Source organism: Lissotriton vulgaris, chromosome 6 (assembly GCF_964263255.1).
Source record: "Lissotriton vulgaris chromosome 6, aLisVul1.2, whole genome shotgun sequence".
NCBI classification, from domain to species: Eukaryota; Metazoa; Chordata; class Amphibia; order Caudata; family Salamandridae; genus Lissotriton; species Lissotriton vulgaris.
Genome location: NC_141694.1, coordinates 1,478,149,832 through 1,478,173,137, shown reverse-complemented (window position 1 = coordinate 1,478,173,137; position 23,306 = coordinate 1,478,149,832). Strand labels below are relative to the sequence as shown.

The following is a 23,306-nucleotide window of genomic DNA, read 5'->3' as shown; positions in this document are numbered from 1 at the left end:
TACCACTTTCTCCTCCATTTTTATTCCACGCCTCCTTACGCTCTTTAATTCTTTTATCTCTGACGCTAAGGCCTCTGGCTCCTTTATGGATGCATTGATTATTATCATCCCCAAACCTGACAAAGACCACTCATACTGTAAAAATTACCGTCCCATCTCTTTAATAAATTATGACTGTAAAATCTTCGCGAAAATTCTTGCCACTCGTCTTGAAAATATAATCCCCCTGTTAATTAAAACTGACCAAGTAAGTTTTGTAAAGGGTAGATTGGCATCAGATAATGCAAGAATGTTTGCTAATGTTATTTCTTTTGCTAAAAAATTCAAATCCCCCTTGCAGCCCTCTCTTTAGATGCGAAGAAGGCCTTTGATCGCATCAATTGGCAATTTATGTTTGCAACTCTTCAGTGGTTTGGTTTTGGGCCCTCTTATTTCCTTTGTTAAATTATTATACTCTGGTCCCAGAGCTAGTATTTTTGTTAATAATCATTTCTCTAAATATTTTCCCTTATCAAGGGGTACCAGACAAGGTTGCCCTTTTCCCACTGCTCTTCATCCTTTGCCTTGAACCATTCTTAGAGCGTATCCGTATTAATACACAAATCAAAGGTTTTCAACATAACTTCCATGCTACAAAGCTTTCTGCTTATGCTGATGACGTGTTAATTTACAAGTCTGATCCCATTAACTCCCTTCCACCCTTCCTGGAGGAAGTCCGGCTATACTCTAGTATATCTGGGTATAAATTGAACCTGTCCAAAACTGAAGTGTTGCCCTTGAACTCTTCCTGTTTCCAATACATGTTTGATGACACTGAATTTGCTTGGTGTCCCTCCAAAATAAAATATCTTGGAATTTGGTTTGCCCCCTCCATACGGGATACACTTAAACTTACTTTTGCTGATCTCCTCTCCAAGCTTAAGTCACTCTTACTTAATTGGTCTCCTTTGTTTTTATCATGGTGGGGTAGATTGGACACCGTAACAATGATGATTTCGCCCCATGTTTTGTACACACTCTCCATGCTTCCTTTAGAAATTCCCCTCTCTTACTTCTCCCAACTCAATTCTGTTTGTTTAAAGTTTTTGTGGAACGACAAACATCCACGTGTTGACCTTGCCAAGCTTTTTCGTCCTAAGGGAGAAGGTGGGGTACGGTTTCCCAATTTTAAATTGTATCAGTCTGCTTTTTTGCTCAAACAATCTTTTGCCTTAGCGTTTGGTTTTGGGGACATTCCTATTCCGACCTGGGTTAGTTATGAACGCTCTCTCCTTAAAGATTTTTCATTTCAGGATGTTATTTTCATGTCTAACAGTACCTTTTTGTCTGCTATTTCAACATTAAAATACTCAAAATACCTGTTATATAATACCTTTTCCGATGGTTTCACACCGCTACGATGTTTTCGGTTATCATCTCTCTGGTTTAATAAATTACTTAAATATAAGGGTAAATCCTTTACTTCAAATATTAGAGGGAGAAGGGTATCCTTCATGTGCATCAGCTGGTGCATCTTGGATCTGTTATCCCTTTTCCTATCCTTCAAACTACCTACCACTTACCCGATTCCTTCCTGGCTCAATATACCATTATTTCCGGTGCTTTACAATCCCATCTGTCAACCCTTGACATCCCTGTAGATACACCTCCACTTACCCTTTCTCCTTTATTCTCACTCTTCCCCACTCATAGACCTAAGGCAGCTCATGTTTATACGGTATTGTTGTCTAATATCGCTGAGCGGCCTAAATCCCCTACTGAGCTTGCCTGGGAAAATGATTTAGCTATTTCCCTTTCCATCTCCACATGGGATAGGCTGTGGGCTAAAGTGTTTAAAACTTCTCCTGCTGCACGTATTACGCAATCCCTGTATTTTATTTATAATAGAGCTGTTATTACTCCTGTTTGCATTTCTAAATTTCCCCCATCCTCATCTGAGATGTGTTGGTCATGTTCCACTGTTAAAGGTACCCTATTGCATCAATTGTACGATTGTTTTAATGTTTCCTCGTTTTGGAAAACAGTTTGGGATATTTGTATGAAAGTTTTTCAATGTGCTATTCCGTTGTCTTTTCAAAATGTTTTCTTAGGATCCTTATCACCAGATATTACTGCTTCATCTCCTATTTCCTTGTTATTTGACCTCTTTATTGCACTTGCTTTTAAAGTTATTTTGTCTTCTTGGAAAGATACGTCTAACATTTCAATTACAACATGGTGGAATTTTGTTTGTGATGAACATAGGCTTTCTACTGTCTCTTCTCTTTCCCTTTCTAGTAAAATAAAATCTGACCTTCTCTGGTTACCTTTTACTACTTATCTTTCCAACTTTCCTCCTGCTCCATAGCTGCCTATCTTTTGCTCTCGTTTAGTCTCCTCCTCTCTTCTCTTTTCTTTTCCTCCCCCCTTTTACTTTCTTCCTTCTCTTTATCTCTTTTTCTCCCTCTTTCTTCCACTCTTTCCCTTCTTTCTCTCTCTCATTCATTTCCTTCCTTTCTCAATGTATTGTTTCCGTATGCATTTGCTTCTCTCTGTACTAATTTTTATCATTGAATATATTTTGTATATTTTTTTCTCAAATTAGTACTTGTATTCCATTGTACTATTTCTTGTAAACTTTAATAAAAATTTCTTAAACAAAAAAAAAAATAGGGGAAAAGGATGACAGGCATGACGAGCATAACACTCGTGCTTAACACTCTGACGGGCGCTCAGCTCTGAAATGCGCCAGACAGTCAAGTCTCACGCTTCTTGTAGTGAGAGACAAGGCGCGCGTGCACCGCGAGGTGCAGCCGCTGGATGAGTCCCGGGGGTTCGTCAGAGGACGGCCAATGGTAGGAAAAAGGGGCGGAGTTAGCTGTTTGGTAAAAGCTCCCGTCACACAGTGGGTAGAAAATCACATGATAACGTCATCTTAGGAGGACACATATAAAAATAAATTACTATGGCGATTTGTCAAAGGTGAAATGTATCAAATAAGCAGAGTGTCGTCATTAGGGAAAGCATCGTGCCAACATATTAACGAGATGTGCAGTGAAAGCATTCCTACATTGTTACTCGATGTAATGTGTGGTCAAAGCTGTTCTCAGATGTTAACCCGAATCGCCTATGTGTATTTTTACAAAGTAAGTGGAGTGCACCAGCATTAAAAATGATACACAGTCAAAACATTTTCCGATATTTGGCCTAAGCTATTAACACATTTATCCCTTCTGTCACAGAGTGACATTGTAATGCATTGTAATCAAGTAGTTCCTGCTTGTCCACGTGGTCAATGTGTATCCGTACATACATTCAATCAGTTTGTGTAGAGACAGTGTTACATAACATTTTTTGGGGGGATGAACTAGGAGCCTGCATGGTGATTCAAGAATGCAATACACGCATCGCCTAAAATGCGTTTAAGGTCAGTGCTCAGTGGTATCATTACACATTTCATTGCTCAGTCTGAGGTCTAATATTCAACAGTGTGTATAGTATGTATCGCTATTGGACTATGTGTGCCAAAGCAAGGGTCTAAATCACATCTCCACTTAAGTGTGCACAATCAGTGCATAACTGGTGAGATGGTCCGTGTGACCATCAATGTCACTTAGTTACTCTGTTCGTAGTCCCGCTAGCTGGGCATTTGTACCATCGTGCTCATTCAGTCTATTAGTTACTGTGTATAACCGGTACATCCACTTGCACTCTCTTATGTTGAGGATAAGGCATATGTCGCCACCCCGTTGTCCCAGAGATACCTTCTCCAGCACCAGCCACTTAATGGATTTGGGGGTGTGCATGTGGTTTGTGAAATGTTCTACAAGGGGGGCCCCTTCTGTCTTGCATCTGATTCTACTACAATGCTGTAGGATTTGTGTCTTTATTTTCAGCCTGGTTTGTCCAATGTACAGCTAGTTGCAGGGGCACAGAATTACATAGGATGTATTGCAGTTGGTGTGTACTTTCAGATCTATGGTATGATGTCTGTAACTGAGCGTTTTGGTTTTAATACACATTGTGCATGCCTTACATTTGGTACATTTAAAGTGTCCTACAACTTCCGGTAGATTCCAAATTGTTTGGATGGTCGGTTTAGGTGGCATGTCTAGGAGTGAGCTGACAACTTGGTCTCTAATATTGTTAGCTTTCTTAAAAGCATACATTGGAGGATCCTGAACTTCTCAGTCGTTTGAAATCAGTCCCCAGTGTCCGTTAATTATCTTTTTAATGTTGTTACTCTTGGTACAGTAGGTGGTTACACATATCATTCTATTGTGGTCTGCAGGGCGTTGTTTAGGTGTCAGTAAAGTCTCTCTGTTATTATACCAAGCTCCTTTTCTCACCCTCTTGACCAGTCTCTTAGGATATCCTCTTTCAGATTATCCGATTCACTGAAAAAGTCCTCTTTCAGCAAGCAGTTCCTCCGTATCCGGAGGAACTGGCCAAATGGCAGGTTATCTCGGAGTCCTCGGGTGTGATGGCTCGTGTATCTCAGTAGTGTGTTACGTTCTGCCGGTTTCCTGTAGAGAGTGGTATAGAGGTGGTCACCTGTTATTCTTATGCTTATATCCAAGAAATCGATTGTGTGCCTGTCCATATGTATGGTGAACTTGATGTTGTTGGACCGGGTGTTTAACCAGTCAAAAAAAGTTGTCAATTTGGCATTGTCACCTGTCCAGATAAGGAGGACATTGTCTATATATCTTCTCCATTTGATGACGTGGTTCACGAATGGGTTCTCTGATGACAGTATATGGTGATCTTCATAGTTGTCCATGAAAAGGATTGCTAAGTCCGGGGCGAATGCTGCCCCCATAGCCACACCTTTACTTTGTATAAAGAATTCATTTTGAAAAACAAAGTAGTTCTTCATCATCGCAACCTCCAGGAGTTCCACTATGAATTCCGTGGGGACGTTAGTTGGTTGGGGTCTTCTGTCAAGTGCCTGTGTCATGGTGTCCAATGCTGGTTGTTGAGGGATACTTGTATATAGTGAGATAATATCCAGTGTCACCAACAGTTGTTTATTAGTGTTGAATTTCATATCGTTCATCAGGTGGCAGAGTGGGCAAAAGAACGGTGATGGATTAAACCCAGATCAGTTGACTGGGGGTGAGTGCTTGTATTGTCAACGCTCCGTCCATCATTTCCTTTGGTTTTTCTTTGTTCGCCATAAGTTGGCAGGGTATGCTCAGACGTGAGTCCCTTGCTCACTCTGCCACTGGATTCAAGCAAGATGGGCTGAAGACGGCTGAAATGCCAGAAACCGCTCCTCGGTAGCTTGTTTCCGGTCCAGGGAAGGCATGGTTTGGCAGTTCGGGCTGGACTGTTCCCTTGAGGCACAGGGTCAGACTGATTTGCATATGGCCATGTCTGAACTGGGGTGGCAGAGTGGGCTAAAGAACGGTGATGGATTAAACCCAGATCAGTTGACTGGGGGTGAGTGCTTGTATTGTCAACGCTCCGTCCATAATTTCCTTTGGTTTTTCTTTGTTCGCCATAAGTTGGCAGGGTATGCTCAGACGTGAGTCCCTTGCTCACTTTGCCACTGGATTCAAGCAAGCCGGGCTGAAGACGGCTGAAATGCCAGAAACTGGTCCTCGGTAGCTTGTTTCCGGTCCAGGGAAGGCATGGCTTGGCAGTTCGGGCTGAACTGTTCCCATGAGGCACAGGGTCAGACTGATTTGCATATTGCCATGTCTGAACTGCGGTGGCAGAGTGGGCTAAAGAACGGTGATGGATTAAACCCAGATCAGTTGACTGGGGGTGAGTGCTTGTATTGTCAACGCTCCGTCCATCATTTCCTTTGGTTTTTCTTTGTTCGCCATAAGTTGGCAGGGAATGCTCAGACGTGAGTCCCTTGCTCACTTTGCCACTGGATTCAAGCAAGCCGGGCTGAAGACGGCTGAAATGCCAGAAACTGGTCCTCTGTAGCTTGTTTCCGGTCCAGGGAAGGCATGGCTTGGCAGTTCGGGCTGGACTGTTCCCATGAGGCACAGGGTCAGACTAATTTGCATATGGCCACGTCTGAACTGGGGTGGCAGAGTGGGCTAAAGAACGGTGATGGATTAAACCCAGATCAGTTGACTGGGGGCGAGATCTTGTATTGTCAACGCTCCGTCCATCATTTCCTTTGGTTATTCTTTGTTCGCCATAAGTTGGCAGGGTATGCTCAGACGTGAGTCCCTTGCACACTTTGCCACTGGATTCAAGCAAGCCGGGCTGAAGACTGCTGAAATGCCAGAAACCGGTCCTCGGTAGCTTGTTTCCGGCCCAGGGAAGGCATGGCTTGGCAGTTCGGGCTGGACTGTTCCCATGAGGCACAGGGTCAGGCTGATTTGCATATGGCCATGTCTGAACTGGTTGGCAGAGTGGGCTAAGGAACGGTGATGGATTAAACCCAGATCAGTTGACTGGGGGCGAGATCTTGTATTGTCAACGCTCCGTCCATCATTTCCTTTGGTTATTCTTTGTTCGCCATAAGTTGGCAGGGTATGCTCAGACGTGAGTCCCTTGCACACTTTGCCACTGGATTCAAGCAAGCCGGGCTGAAGACTGCTGAAATGCCAGAAACCGGTCCTCGGTAGCTTGTTTCCGGCCTAGGGAAGGCATGGCTTGGCAGTTCGGGCTGGACTGTTCCCATGAGGCACAGGGTCAGGCTGATTTGCATATGGCCATGTCTGAACTGGGGTGGCAGAGTAGGCTAAAGAACGGTGATGGATTAAACCCAGATCAGTTGACTGGGGGTGAGTGCTTGTATTGTCAACGCTCCGTCCATCATTTCCTTTGGTTTTTCTTTGTTCGCCATAAGTTGGCAGGGTATGCTCAGACGTGAGTCCCTTGCTCACTTTGTCACTGGATTCAAGCAAGCCGGGCTGAAGACGGCTGAAATGCCAGAAACTGGTCCTTGGTAGCTTTTCTCCGGTCCAGGGAAGGCATGGCTTGGCAGTTCGGGCTGGACTGTTCCCACGAGGCACAGGGTCAGACTGATTTGCATATGGCCATGTATGAACTGGGGTGGCGAGCAAAATAACAATGGATTAAACCCAGATCTGTGACTGGGGGTAAATGTTTTGCCAACGTGCAACATTCCGTCCATCATCTTGGGTGTTTTGCTGTTCCCCCTATGTGGGAAGAGTATGCCCAGACGTGGGTCCCGTGCTCACTACGCCACTGGAGTCAAGCTATCCTGGCTGATGACGGCTGATAGCCAGAAACCGGTCCTAGGATGCTTGACTCCGGTCTAGGGAAGACATGGCTTGGCAGTTCGGGCTGGACTGCTCCCATGAGGCACAGGGTCAAGACTGATTTGCATATGGCCATGTCTGAACTGGGGGGGCGTGGTGAGCAAAATAACAATGGATTAAAACCAGATCAGCTCTTTTACAAAAAAAAAACAGATCAGTGACTGGCGGTGAATGTTTTGCCAACGTGCAGCATTCCGTCCATCATCTTGTGTGTTTTGTTGTCCAGTGGCACAGCTTCCCAGCACCATAGAGCAGTAAATGAGACCAAGACTTGCAAGCAGTTCCAAAAAGAAGACATCTGCAGAACAGTTAAAAAGGAGTTGGAGTAGCTAAAGAGAAAGTGTTGCTCCTACATTTACTTTAGCATTATAAATACATTTTTATGTGATATCAAAGAAGAAAAAAAAACAAATTCAGGTAGACGGTACCATGGCGTTGGTGCTACATGATTCTGTGTCCAGTGCAGGAGAGTCAGCAGATATTTTGGAGCTGGCTATGGAGATGCTTCTACCTAACCTCTTAACTTTTTGCAGTGTCTCATAATTTCTCTGTCTGCCTTTCTCTTCTTGTCTCTCCGCTCCTTTCCTTTTCGGGGGTAGCAGGGTGGCGGGCATATCCTACTCCTAGAATTGTGCATGACAATTGGGTTCAACATGTGTTTCCTAGCTGTATCTTTACTGTTAATACTGTTCTAGTGGTGGTCGCCATAGGATGACCAGCTGTGTATTTTAAGATGGCTATGGTATTGTATTGTGTTGTTTGCGGTGCAGGGGTTACTACCTCCACAGTTGTGGAAGGCTACAGTTTGGGGTTTAGGCTGTGGGTCCTAGCAGCAAGGAGAACAATGTATGTGTCAGTATGCGTTGCTATTGTTGTTCTACTATCTGTCCAGGGTGCGGGTTGTTAAAAAGGTTACATTATTTTGTACTACCACAGGTTGTAGAGTGTTGAGTGTTAACTGCAGTGCCCCAAAACCATTGTCTGGGTATTTATTGCCGTTCAGAGTGACACATAATGGTAATGGTAATGGTTCCGGATCTGGGTCAGATGGTAATGACTTCCTATGGGTCAAGCACCGCTAAAGTATGGCTAATTAAAAAAATATTGTAATGTGGAATGAGCGGAGTTTGAAAGAATACACCAAGCGATATAGGGTCCACTCCTTCCTGTGGCGTTACAAGGTGCAGCTAGCCTGTCTCCAGGAGACCCACCTCAATGGCGAAGAAGCTCAGAGGCTGCACATGAATTGGAGGGGTCAATTATTCTCAGACACTTAGTCTTACTCCACTTATGCGAGAGGGGTGGCTATCTGCATTGCACCCGGGGTCCCATTTAAATACAAGTATAGTGAGACGGACATGGAGGGTCGATATCTACTGATACAGGGTACACTGGATGGGAGGACCATCACACTCCTCAACACGTACGCACCCAACATTGATGATAAACACTTCTTTGACTGTATCCAGGATTTGCTAGAAGATAGTGTGGGGAGCCCAGTGATATGGGCAGGATATTATAATTGTATTCTGGATGAGGACAAGGATCAGAAACCAGCCAAGAACGAAACTAAACCTCTAATGACCGAATCTCTTACCATGATCATGCATAACCTGGGGTTCAGGGATTGGCGATTATTACACCCAGGGCATCATGAATATACTTGCCATTTGCCTACACACAACACTTCTAGTTTGTTGGACTACCTATGGATCGCGGGGTGGATCCCAGGAGATTGCAAGCGGCGACTGACCGGGGGAGATGTCTCCCTGAAAATGCAGCAGTGATGTTACGCATGCGATGGGGGGATGCCCCACATTGAGAGCATTGATGACGCATGCCGTCTTACCTCTTGACAGCTGTGGTGTGCTGGGAGGGACTGGCGACCTCTTTCACAGACTTATCGATTAATTGGGGCAACTACCACCAGGACACTAGACTGGGAGGCTCTCAAGGCAGATAAGGGGGCATGCATTGGTACCACATGCGAGGATGGGAGACAACAAGACGCTGACCTTGTAGACCAGGAGCGCTGCTTGATGGAACTCCAGAGCTCAGAACTGACTACACCGGAAGCACGGGTGGAGAAACTTAAGGTCTGTAGGGAGGTGCTGCGTGTCTAGGATACCCTGGATAAATGTGCGCTGCATGCTTACCATCAATGCCTCCACAGAGAGAGGTAAAAATATGGTAGGATGTTAGTCTGGGTACTACAGTGGGAGCAAGACACCCTTCCTGTTCTTCACATTTGTGCACCTGGCGGCGCCCTAGTGACCAGTTGTCAAGCTATCATGGATGTCTTTGTAGGCATGGGAGGTAGTCCCCGAGGGGATCATTGAGGAATTCCTGGCCACCCTCACACCAGATCTTGTACAGGAACTGGAGAGGGAAATCTCCCTGGAAGAATTTGGTGAGCCCATTAGGGCCCTTAATAGATCTAAGGCCCCAGGTTGGGATGGCTTACCCATTGAATTTTGTCAGACATATTCCACAATACTTAAAAAGAGACTATCAGAGGTTTTTCAGCAGGAGCGGAGGATTGGTGCTCTTCCACCCACCATGAGGGAGGGAGTTGTTAGTGTTATGCCGAAACCGGGAGGGGACACTGCAGATCCTTCCTTGTACAGACCCCTCATAATGCTTAATACGGATATTAAGATTCTGTGTAAACTTCTTGCGACTAGACTGGCAGGGGTGATTCAAGGATTGGTGCGTGAAGATCAATGCGGCTTCATGCAGGCCTGCAGTATAGTAATTTACGTAGGCTCAGTCACGTACTACATGAAACCATTGATGAAAATCAAAAGCTGGCTCTGGCCTCCCTAGACTTGGATACCATGGAATGGGTTTACCTGCTTGCGGTTCTGAATCATATTGGATTTAGACCAGTGTTCTGTAGCTGGGTGTGACTTTTATACGCTGGCTCTAAGGTCCAAATTAGAGTTGGATGCGACCTCTTGGAACCATGGGCGGTGGGAGGGGGGCAAGACAGGGATGACCCCCGTCACCCTTGCTCTTCGCTCTCGCAATTGAACCCCTTGCCTTGCTGTTATGTAGGGAGTTGGAGCAGTGGGGGATCCAAATAGTGTGCTCTCTGCATATTGTCTTCCCATATGCGGATGATGTGCTAATTTACCCCTGCTTTGCTCATTTTAATGAGCGTACTCACTACCTTTGGATGGTTGTCTGGGCTTCGGGTCAAAGTCTGTAAATCACTGTTGTTTCTGCTTGTGAGCCTGGTTGGGACGCCACCAGCCCGACTGCCAGAGCTGGGCTTCCAATGGGAAACTGAGGGGGGAGAGCTGACCATGCCCTCCAGCTGATCCCTACATAATGGTGGCTTCTGCACAGCAAGAAGAGTAAGACCACTGACCTGGTTAGTGTGACTGCTCTCCCCCTGCTCTCCCCTGTGCTGCTCAACCGATAAGTGTGGTCCCCGGCGCCTCTTAGCTCACAGTTGCAGGGTGTTCGAGGCCTACTTGCACCCGCAGTCTCCTGCCTAGGCCTCATCCTTGGTGGTCCAGCGGAAGAGCACTGTGCGCTTCTGCTGTTCTGCCTCTCTTGCCTCTTTCCTTTTGTGTCCTCTTTGTCTCTTTCCTTTTCTCCTCTTTCTCTTTCCTTCATTGCCCTTCTGTCACCCATCTCTTTTTCTTTGTTTTTCCCTGGTTTTTCCTGGTTGCTGCAGCCCCTGCGGCCCTTCCCTCCTCTAGTGTGCCCTTTCCGCCTCCCAGCGGACTCGCCCCGACCCCTCATTAATGGTGGCCGCGCACCGCTGGCGAGCCAAAGGCAAGTCCATCTGCGCCTGTCCGCAAACAGCGCCAGGGGGCATGGTCCTCTGACTCGCCTCCGCTAGAACTCAAGCACATTCCACGCAACAACAACTGCCAGTTCTCAACACTAATCAACATCCACGGTCCTCTCTCCAGCTTACACTGCTGCCGCACCTTCGCCCACCTCTGTACCCCAGCAGCATCTCCCAGCCGACCGAACATCACCGCTCACAAACCACTCAACTGCATCCTCCTCAACGTATGTTCCCTAAACAAGGCAGCCATAGAAATCTGGGACCCGCTCAACACCTACTCACCTACGTCGCCTTCCTCGCGAAAACCTCGACCAATGCCAACTCAGCACCAGACATCGTCACTGCCATTCTTGAGGGATACAAAATCTTGTGCAAGGACCGCCCCATCCGTCCAGGAGGAGGCATTGCCGTTGTGTACAAAAGCACCCTCTGCATGACCACCATCCCGGACGACACAACGACCCTCATGGAGCACCTCCATTTCCAGATCCAAACAAACCCCAAAACAACTCTCCGCAGAATCCTCCTCTACAGGCCGCCCGACCCCGCGCTCCCTTTACCGACACAATCACAGATCTCATCGCACCCCATGCCCTCGCACCCACAGACTACATCCTACTTGGAGACCTAAACTTTTACCTGGACAACCACGACAACTCAAACATCACCTCTCTCCTAGAGAACCTCACCAACATAGGACTGAGACAAGCAGTCACTGCCCCACGCACACACTCGCCCCGTCTTCACCGAAGTAAACAGTCTCCTACAGCTACACCACGGAACTCCTCTGGATAGATCATCACTGCATCCACTTCTCCTTCAAAAGACCCACCGTACACAAGCACGCCCACCGCCTTCCCAGCAGAAGCTGGAACAAAGTCACCGAAGACCAGCTCTTCTCTACCATCGTCAGCACCCCACCACCGACTACGTCCGACGCAAACACTGCAGCACGCAACCTTCACCACTGGATCACGAACTGCGCCAACACACTCGCCCCCCTCAAGAAAGCCACCGGAAGGCACATCAAGAAAGCAAGCTGGTTCACTCCTATACTCCAAGGATCCAGACGCTCCTGCAGAGGTCTCAAAAAGACATGGAGGAACAACAAAACGTCAGAAACACATGTCGTCTACAAAGCAGCCACTACCGCAAACCACCAACTCATCAAATCCACAAGGAAGAAATCCCTTCAAGACAGAATCCTCGCCAATGCACACACCACCACAGAAGTCTGTCTTCAACATCATCAAGGAATTTGCCAAACCCTGCAGCAAAACAACAGCCGTCCCACCCTCGCAAGACCTCTGCAACAGACTCAGCACCTTCTTCCACCATAAAATTAAGATGATCTACGACAACTTCAAAAACCAAGACCACCTCACCGTTCCCGCCACCCAACTGACCCTGCTGAAATGGATCCCGCTCACAACAGAAAACACCTTGATTACCATGAAAATAATCCAATCCGGAGCACGCTCAGACCCCTGCCCACATTACATCTTCCACAGACCCACCTCTGCCATCGCACCCGAACTACGTGGACAATCAACTGCTCCTTCAAGTACCACCACTTTTCCCAACAACTGAAAACACGCTGAAGTCAACCGCCCTTTTGAAGGAAAGCTTTGCGGACCCGACAGACCTTAAGAACTTCAGGCCGATCTCCTTGCTTCCATTCGCAGCCAAGGTCATCGAAAGGACCACAACACCCAGCTAGCAAACTTAATTGAATCTAACAACGTCCTGGGCATCTCCCAAACCTGATTCCAAAGCAACCACAGCACCGAGACCGCCCTACTCGCCGCCACAATGACACCCGCTCCCTCCTCGACCAGGGCGAAACAGCAGCCCTCATACTCCTGGACTGCTCACCTGTATTCAACACCATGTCCCACCGCACCCTTGCCACCAGACTCCACGATGCCGGCATCCGCTGCAAGGCCCTCAACTGGATACGCTTTTTCCTCACTGGCAGAACGCAGCAGGTCAGACTCCCTCCCTATCTCTCTGAACCGACAGATACCAACTGTGGAGTGCCTCAGGGCTCCTCCCTCAGCCCCAACCTCAGCTCCATCCTCTTCAACGTCTACATTGCACCCCTCGCAACCATTGTCAGGAACCATGGGCTCAACATCATCTCTTACGCCGACGAAACCCAGCTGATCCTCTCCTTCATCAATGTACCCAACGTCACCAAACACAGCTATCAAGAAGGGAAGAAAGCCGTCGCCCCCTGGATAAAGAATAGCTGCCTGAAACTCAACTCAGAAAAGACAGAAGTCCTTCTCCTTGATTCCACCCCTCTGCATAGGACAACTCCTGGAGGCCCTTCGCCCTCGGAAATCACCCCACTTCGACGGACCGCGCACCAAACCTCTGCATCATACGAGACTCATCGCTCACAATGAAGAGCCAAATTAACACTGTATCCTCGACCTGCTTCCAAACCCTCCGCATGCTTCAAAAGACTTGCAGATGGATTCCAACCAAATCTAGAAAAACTGTAATGCACACACTCATCAGCAGCAGACTGGACTACGGCAACACTCTACGACGGAATCAACAAGAAACTCCTTTGCAAACTACAGACTGTCCAGAACGCCACAGCCAGACTGATCCTTGACATCCCCGTTGCAGTCACATCACCCAACACCTCGGCGATCTCCAAAGGCTTCCGGTCGAAAGAAGAATAACCTTCAAACTCCTCACCCTCACATACAAGGCCCTTCACAAAACCGGACCTGCATAACTGAATAGCCGCCTCTCCTTCTATACACCCAAAAGACACCTTTGATCAGCCCAGCTCTGTCTGGCCACCATCCCACGTATCAACAAGACCAGAAAGGGAGGAAAATCCTTCTAGCTACCTCGCAGCCAAAGCCTGGAACACCCTACTCCCTCCAGCAATCTCCCACATTACCCCAGGTCAGGAAGGACCTCAAGACTGGACTCTTCGGAGGACCCCAGCACTCAACGGTACCACCCGCCTCCCCCACCCCTCTCCAGCGCCTCACAGGTGAGTAGTTATGCTTTTCAAACCCGGACTGATTGATTGAGAGGTTTCCGGTATCTAGGCATAAAGATGGCCCAACCGGAAGTTGTTTTCCAACACCTGAATGCGGACAACATCCTGGAACGATTGGATGCCTCTATAGCCTTCTTGATCAAACTCCCCTATCAGTGATGGGTAGGGCAGCAGTGGCACAGACGATCTTCCTTCCTCGGTGTCTCTATTTAGTCAAGAATGCGTTGTTCCCAATTAGGCCACAAATCTTACGTAAATTGGATAACCTACTTACCCAACTAGTATGGGTGTGGCAACGTAGCAGAGTGGAGTTGTCGATCCTTAAATGGGACTTGGAGGATGGGGGACCAGCCCCATGTTGGGAGGGGATACACTGGGGAGTCTATTAATGAGAGGTGGACGCTCTGAACACCCAGTTCCTTATTTGGTATGACGGTCTAGGAAGCTGTGGTCACAAAGGTACTGCGCAGAACCCCTTGACAGGGAGCTCAGCCTGAGGGACATGGCTCCTTTTCAGGCGATTGATAAATGGAACAATGGAGGGTGGGTGGATGCACAGTGGCAGGCGACTTGTACCCGGGAGAGGTTTTCCTCGCATACCAAAAGGCACAGGGGTTGTTTGGGGTGGGACCCGGCTACTTACTATACTATGCCAAATTGGAGAATACTACGAGAGATTGGTGGGCTGGGTTCCCAGCAGCGCCTCGGCTCTCACAGGTTCTTGGCGGCCTGCTCACTCTGTTTTATGGTGCAGTACGAGCGTACATGGAGTGCCTCCTGTACAGCTCCTGGACTGGGGATTTGGGGGATCCTGATATGTACTGGTCCTGCACATGCGAATTGGTGAGAGGGATGTCCTGAAACCACAGGTTTAAATTACGGCATTTTAATTTCTTGCACCACACCTATGTGACAGCTAGGCAGTTTAATAGGATAGACCCACTGAGAGGAGCTAGCTGTGCATTTGGTGGGGAGCTGTGAGCCTCTTTTTTTTCTTCTGACCTAGACCTGTGCTGAAATACAGGGGTTCTGAAGGGCAGTGGTGCCAACCATAGTGAGGGCTAATGGTATTGGATTCCCCTCACCCCGCTGGCATGACTACTGGAGATGGTGAAGAGACTCAAGGGTCACAAAAACCCATACAAACTCACTAAGCTTGAATTGCCATTGGCAAAACTGACAATAGCCATTGTCTGGATGGGCAAAATGCAGCTGCAGATAAACTTGTGGCTTAGGGACCTGTGCGAATGAGGTGCAGCAAAGGAGGTCCCTATGCCCCACTCCCATACTGATGAGAAAGTAGAGGAAGCGACTATGACCTGGGGGCTACTTCTTAATAACTACAAAGACGACGTTGACACTAGCTCAGGTGATGGCGAGGGAAATGAGATGTGAGAATCTTGCTTATTCTTTGTTACCTCGTACTGAATATGACTGAAAGTTGAAAGTGGTATTCCCAAAGACTTGTAACCCGTATTTTGCACTGCTTGTTTTTGTTATGCACTGCTTGTTTTTGTTATGCTTTTTAAAGAAACTCAATAAAACAAAGTAAAACAAAATAATTTGTAAATGTGTTTGCTTGCAGTCTCCAGAATACCTTTGATAGATTGCTCACCAGCTGCGAGAGTAGTACTACAGTCTAGACAATATGTGCCAACACGCCATAATTCAGGAGAAATTTCTGGGTGTTGTCTCTCTTCTTCAGTTGGCACTCTCTCTCCGGGAGCAGGTGGAGCAGGCCTGGAGGTAGATGGTCCCTCTCCAGCTCTCTCCTTCTGTGCCCTTTTGAGATCCATCCTGTGATACATTTTCAGGTGGAATAACATGCTTGTTGTTCTGCATGAATACTTTTTGGTGGTGCTCCTTGAAAGGTGCTGAGCACATAGCTGCATTTTATGAACTTCACCACTGTCTTGGAATCCCCAGATGGAATTGTAAAGAAATCCCATGTAATGCTTTGCTTTGTTTTTTAGGGGGTGGTCCTTTATCGCCAGAGTCTTCTTGAGGCAGCTCTGCATCCTGCTCCTCTGCTTGGTGTAGCACCTGGTCTTGGTCACTTCCTCCTGTTGCCATTTTGATTTTAGAAAATGACAAAAAAATGTCCTGAGCAAAATTCTGCACAAACAGTACAGCCTACCTCTAAGCAACAAGTAAAAACCTACTGGAACCAACAAGAAAAAAGAAACAGCGGGGAACTTTCTATGCAGGTTAATGAAAAGCGTCTCTCCTCCAATCATATATCTTTGCGTCCAGGTCACATGAGCTTTGCGATTACCGTTGTCATCGCGAAGACCGGCGTCAACACGAAATACAATTTAAAAGCACTGTACATTGATGATAATAATAAAATAAATACAAGTTCAAACACTATATTAATAAACAACTGTTCTCAAATAATAATTACAAAAGGTGTATATATGTGTATTACACTTTATCAAAAACATGTGATCTTCGTGACTTTTCAGCAAAAACGGAAAATATGTATTGCAAAAGTTTGTGGCGGGGAAAAAATAAATGAAAATAAATCCATAGGTGTTAATCTATTGAAACAACACAACCACTCACAGACACACACCCCCACTCACAAAGTCATAGCAGCATTCAGTGTCCCAGTCATAGACCAACAGAGACTCTCACACACACACACACACTCACAGACCCACTCAGCCACTGACAGACCCACTCAGAAACCCATAGCGCCACTCACAGATCCACACACAGACCCATAATGCCATTCAAACAACCACTCACAGAGCCATACAGCTACTCCTACACCCAGACACTTACCTATACAGCCACTCACACCAAAAAATAAACCAAAGCATACAGGGACGTTACAGTTAAAAAATAGAATTAAAAAAAATCTTAGAAATTCACTCAAAAAAACTAATTTTACTGGGACATTATAGTTAGGAAATAGGGACATTCTAGTTAGGCTCAGATTTTATTTGTGCAAAACCACAAAAATTCAGCAGTTATTTACCTGAGCTAACTATAACTTATGCCCCTGCAAACACAGCGTATAACCTCAGATATTACGTCACTTTCCATTATGTAATTTTTTTAATTCTATTTCCTAACTATAACGTCCCTGTCCCCTTTGGGTTTTTTCAGTGAATTTCTAAGTTTTTAAAAAATTCTATCTCCTAACTATAAACTCCCTGAAACCTTTGGTTTTTTATTTGCAAAAAATTTGCATTTCCCATGTTAATTCCTATAGGAATTTTAGACACGACTACACCCTGAACCGCTGAACAGAATTATACCAAATTTGGCAATAAAGTAGCTGTTGGGCCAGAAAGCAACCTATTTTGTAAATTTGTGTAAATCGGCTCAGTAGTTTGGGAGATAATAAATAAAAAACAGATTTGGATATCAAGGGACGCAAAGGCTCCGGAAACCCTCGCTATCTCGAGCTGAGATCTGATTGGCTGCTGACAATTCAATCAGGAATTGTTGGCAGCCATCTTGTGACTCTGCTTCAGCCAAGTCCCTGAAAAAAATTAAAAAGAAAAAGGGGCAGGGTAGGAATACCCTGACCCCTTAACTCTGGTCCTGGGTTCACAGAGAAACCCGACAGAGCAAAAAAACATTAAAAAAGAACATTTCACTGAAAATCACAAAAGATCCGCAAGTCCAGCAAAAATGTGAAGAAAAAAAAGCGTCGGCTCCTGCGCTTGTTTTGAAAAGAGCCCCTGGGCAGGCCAGGTCCCGGGGGCATGCTGATATTCATCAAAAAATATAGGGGGGGACACAGGCCTACTTTTCAAGGAACTGTTAATGCTCTGGGGACCACCACCTCCCTAGGACTATAAATGAAATAATTCCTGGGGGGGCCACACAGATCCCCTCCTCCCCCCACAACCCCGGCACCAGGGACCACCACCTCCCCAGGGCTGGCCCATGCAGATGAAATGAAGGAGGTCCCCCATCCTGGAGCCATATATGGCCCTTGGAACCGACATGCCCTAGTGCCTGCCCCTACTATGTCCTGGGGTGCCCACTACCAGGACATAGATGTTTGCTTTTGCTTCACGAGAGCTGACAGCTCCCACCAAGCTAAATCAAACACTCTGCTTACAGCAAGCAGGAGCTTTCAAAGTGCCCACTCTTGCTGGAAGCAGAGTTTCATCTCTTTCCCTGCCCTCAAACATGCAGGCCTGGAAAGAGATGAAACTATTGCTCTTGCACATAGGGAGCTGCATTTCCAGCAGCTCCCTGTGTGGAATAGCAATGCTGGCTCCCGTAGGATGTGGGGAGCCAGCTGGGTCCGCGGGGACCTTGAGGCTTCAGCCACGGTCCCCAGATTCACACACTGGGGCACCCAGGGAAACATGGTCAGGCCCCAGTGGATGAGGTCCCCAGGGCCAAAATCATCCTGGGTAGGGGGGCAAGGCAGCCCCCCCCATCCCCCATTACATTTTAGCTGGACCCCAGGAGATGGGGTTCCTGGGGCTGAAATCGGCCCGGGGAGGGGGCGCATGTGCCCCCTCCCCATTAAGGTTTGGGAGCCCGTTTTGGTCCTAAAGCACTTTTCACAGAAATTAAACCTCTACGGGAGGCACTTACAAATAAAGCTCCACTTCTACAAAGGAAAAATTATCGTAACTCCTGGGCTTCGTGATTGCAAAACAAGTGTGTTTTCTCAGCGATTCCATAAAGGAAAACGATCTGAAATGCTTTGTGGAAGTGAATGCATCGGTGATCTATTGGAGCGCAATCTGTATGTGACTGTGACAAGTGAGTTCTTTCTTGTCCTCTCCTGGTAAGAGCAGAGTCTTTGATTCTCCCTTTAAATAACTATGAGTATGGAAATGTGCAAATTACTTGGAAGCTTCACCCGTTTAGCCACCCCCACCTTAGTAGAATGCAAAGGTCTTCCTGCCTTTTGCCAGGATGATGGACAGCCTGACAAGCGCCCCCTCAGCACATTTCCTGTAAATTTTGGCGAGGAGTTCTGGATGCCGAGGAATATAAAAAAAATCACATTGCTAATGCGCTCACTGGTGACATTTCCTTGTGCTCCATTACGCAGCTATAGTGCAGAATATGTACTGGACATTTGCCCAAGGAGGTAGCACTTAGTAATTAGTCAGTAGAAAGTGCTTGATTTAAGGATAGCTGTATTAATATAAGAATTAAAGTTAAGAGGTGAAATAATTATAATATAAATATGTTAACCAGAATTACAGCACATTTCTCTTTCATCAAGCATGCTTCAACTCATACTTTCTTTCAATAATAATCCAGAAAAAAATTGTATCACACATTTCTATGCCTAAATTTGACAAATAATTAAATATTTGGATTTAGTGTTATTTATCATTCAACATTTCAAAAGTAGAGTCTACTGCCTTAATTCAGCTCTCAACGCGAGTTAAAGTCAGTAATGAATAAATAAATGTAGGAAAAAATACCTGAAAGCGTTGCGGTCTCCAAATGCAGGGCTTTACTGTGCAGGCTGAAAATCCTGAAAAAAGGCACCATAAAGAGGTTCAGTATCGTATATATTGAAAACACTATCCCTGTAAACGTTTTATGTCCCTTAACCCAATGATTATACGTTTACTTGGCATTTACATGTGCACCTTTGAACACATTGCAATGCTTTGCGTTGTGCTGTGCACCTTTGAACACATTGCAATGCTTTGCAGTGAATGATTCTCACATTTAATGAGGTGGGAATCAACCTGGTGCCTCACTGCAAACAGTGGGAATGAGAGGACTTGCATGACATAGAAGACCACCAAGCCATCATTCACTTTCATACTGTGCCAGGATTGATAAACGTATTTTGTATGGGACAGGAGTTGGATGCAAACAGGCACTGCAAAGCAATTCTTTTTGTTAGGAGTGCTTGGTAATAGCTGAGCAACAAAATGTGTGTGCGTTGCCCCGAGCTGCCCTAGAAAGAAAGTCCCACAATGAAACAACAGGTTTGTGTATAACAATACAGAAGCTAGAAGTAGGGTCTGCTTGCTGAAAAGACTGCCTCAGCAGTGTAAAGTTGTCTCCTCAATAAAAAGTGTTATGAAAAGGAGTTAGAAGAGGAGATTTGCACATCAAGCGGGAAATTCAAAGTCATACATAGTAAAATATTAAATAGTAGATCCTTTTGAAAAATTGCCTCTATTTTTACTGCATCTTTAAGAAAGGATGGGTGTGCACGTTTTAACTTTGTGAACAAAAAAAAGCTGTACATCTACCAATATCTTATTGCAACAGTGTGAAACAAATAAATACATTTGGGTGATTAGTGAATAGCAATGTGCCTTTAAGACAAGCTAAGGCATCTACAGAGAAAGCACTTCCTAAGCGAGAAAAAACAACATAAATCAGCAAAGTAAAACATTATCATTGTGTCAGCAAAGTAAACAAGCATTAGAAATGCAATAGGTCTCGGGTTTTTTTGAGTTAGAGAAAATGGCCTTGTAAATGGCAATGTATTTTAGGCATGTGTCTTGGAGTGTGAGCATGTGGTGTGTGTTGGAAAAATGTGTTTTGCATTTGAATATTAGCAATGGTGGCGTGCTGTGCTTTAACGCATTATCTTGAAAAGGTAAAGTGTAGCATAGAGCGATTGCTACAGTATTTTATGGTGGATGCATTAACAATTGATAGGTTCATTGATGGGTGGTGGATGTGTGTGCCTGTAGGAATTGTGCAGTGATGGCTGGTAGTGTGTGTGCTTGTGTGGCTGTGAAGCGTACAGAGATGGATGGTGATGCGTGTGCTTTGTAAAAGAGTGCACTGACAGCTGTTGATGAGTGTGCTTACTGAAAGAGGGAACTTTGGTGGTGTTGTGTGTGACTGATGAAAGTGTGCAGTGACAGCTGCTGGTGTGTGTGTGTGTTTGGTGAAAGCATGTACTGACATTGTGTGTGTGGTGGATTTGCGGCACTGATGCATTGTTGTGTTTAGTGAAAGCGTACATTGATGGCTGTTGGTATTTGTGCCTGGTGAAAGTATGCCCTGACGGCTGGAGGGGTGTTGTTTTGTGTGTTTTTTTGTGTGTAGTGATGAGTGTGTGCTGGTGAGAGGCTGGAGGCTGGTGTGTGTTTAGTGTGTGTGGGTGTGGTATGTGTGTGTGGTGTATGTAATTGAAGGCAGATGCTTGTAGCGTGTTCACTGCTGTGCTTTTATTTTTCTTCAGCTCTGTGTGCGCGCATGGTGGCTCCAGAGTTTTCATTCAGATTCACAGATTTGCCCGGTGTGTGGGTTTGTGTGTGGTTCTATGTATGTGTGTGGTGAACTTAGTTTTAGTGTTTGTCTCCCGCACACTCAGACAGTGTCCCTACACACATACACTACTCACTCTGCACATCCACACTGTTCATTCGCATAGTCACACACTGCTCATCCTGGACACTCACACACTTTGCACCCTGCACACTTACACACTGTTCACCCTGCATACTCACATACTCACACACTGTTTACCTTGCACACTCACAGCTGCAGTCACTGTCACTCTGCAGTCACTGTTACTCTGCAGTCACACTCACTCTGCAGTCACTCGGCAGTCACTCTGCAGTGACACTCACGCTGCAGTAACTCTGGAGTCACACTTACTCTGCAGTCATTCTGCACTCGCACTCACTCTGTACCTGATCTCACTCTGCACTCACTTTGCACCTGCCATCACTCTACACTCACTCTCCAATCACACTCACTCTGCAGTCACTATGCAGTCACACTCACTGCAGTCACTCTGCAGTCACACTCACACTGCAGTCATTCTGCACTTGCACTCACTCTGCACTCACTCTTTCTGCACTCACTTTCTCTACACCTGCTTTCACTTTGCACTCACTCACTGTGCACCTGCACTCACCCTGCACTCACTCTGCAACTGCATTCACTTTGCCCCTGCACTCACTGTGCACTCACTCTGCACTCAGCATTCTGCACTCACTGCCACTCTGCACTCATTCTGTACTCACTCTTTCTGCACTCACTCTTTCTGCACTCTGCATCTGCTCTCACTTTGCACTCACTTACTGTGCACCTGCACTCACCCTGCACTCACTCTGCAACTGCATTCACTTAGCCACTGCACTCACTCTGCACTCAGCACTCTGCACTCACTGCCACTCTGCATTAATTGTGCATGCGCTCTGCAGTAAATCACTCTCAGCACTCACTCACTGTCACTCTGCACTCATTCTGCATGCACTCTGCACTAACTCGCACTCTGTACTCACTCACTCTCATTTTGCAGTCGTTCTACTTTACCTTTGCACTTATTATGCACTCACTTCTGTCATTCTGCACTAACTCACACTCTGCACTCACTCTCACTCTGCAATAACTCTCACTCTGCATTCACTCTCATTTTGACTGTTGGTACTTATCTACACACAGCATTCTACAGCACACAGCACTCAACAGCACACAGCACTCTGCACTCTACAGCACACAGCACTCTACAGCACACAGCACTCTACAGCACACAGCACTTCTCAACACACAGCACTCTACAGCACACAGCACTTCTCAAGACACAGCACTCTACAGCACACAGCACTCTACAGCACACAGCTGCACACAGCACTCTGCACTCAACTGCACACTCAACAGCACACAGCACCCTGCACTCAACTGCACACAGCACTCTACAGCACACAGCACTCTACAGCACTCTACAGCACTTCTCAGTACACAGCACTTCTCAGCACACAGCACTCTACAGCACACAGCACACTGCACTCTACAGCACACTGCACTCTACAGCACACAGCACTCTACAGCACACAGCACTCTACAGCACACAGCACTCTACAGCTCACAGCACTCTACAGCTCACAGCACTCTACAGCTCACAGCACTCTACACTACTCTAAAAGAAAGTAAGCATGAATGCCCTATTTTCCTCACACTATTCCCGCCCGACATTTTTACACCTAAGCAGAGTATCACTGTGCACGATAAAAACAACCCCAAATAACTTCCTCTTTCATACCAAATTATTTCTTTATCGGCCACACTGCAACCACACACGTCCGTGTATGGATACTTCGGTCTGCGCCAAAACAAACAAGTTAGCATACTGTGAAATGGAGCAACACTACTGACAGAAGCGCAGTATACATACATCATGTAATGCTACATGTTTGGTCAAATCACTTCGCATTCTTTTTATGCTCAAGTCTTGTTGAATTTTGTTAAAGCATGTCAATACGAAATTCAAGATAATCTGCGTAATTCCGTTTCAATAGAAAGAAAATGGCCTTCACTGAAC

The 23,306-nt window shown here is 46.2% G+C and overlaps 1 protein-coding gene across 2 annotated transcripts in view; it reads right to left on the bottom strand.

Annotated features, from left to right (window-relative positions):
- Positions 1-23,306, bottom strand: part of WDPCP (WD repeat containing planar cell polarity effector) — a 2,342,145-nt gene that overhangs the window by 2,037,766 nt on the left and 281,073 nt on the right. For both annotated transcript variants that reach the window (XM_086927625.1, XM_086927624.1), the window contains exon 3: positions 19,483-19,535. The gene's annotated coding sequence lies outside the window, so the exon portion shown is untranslated. The remainder of the gene's footprint in view (positions 1-19,482; positions 19,536-23,306) is intronic.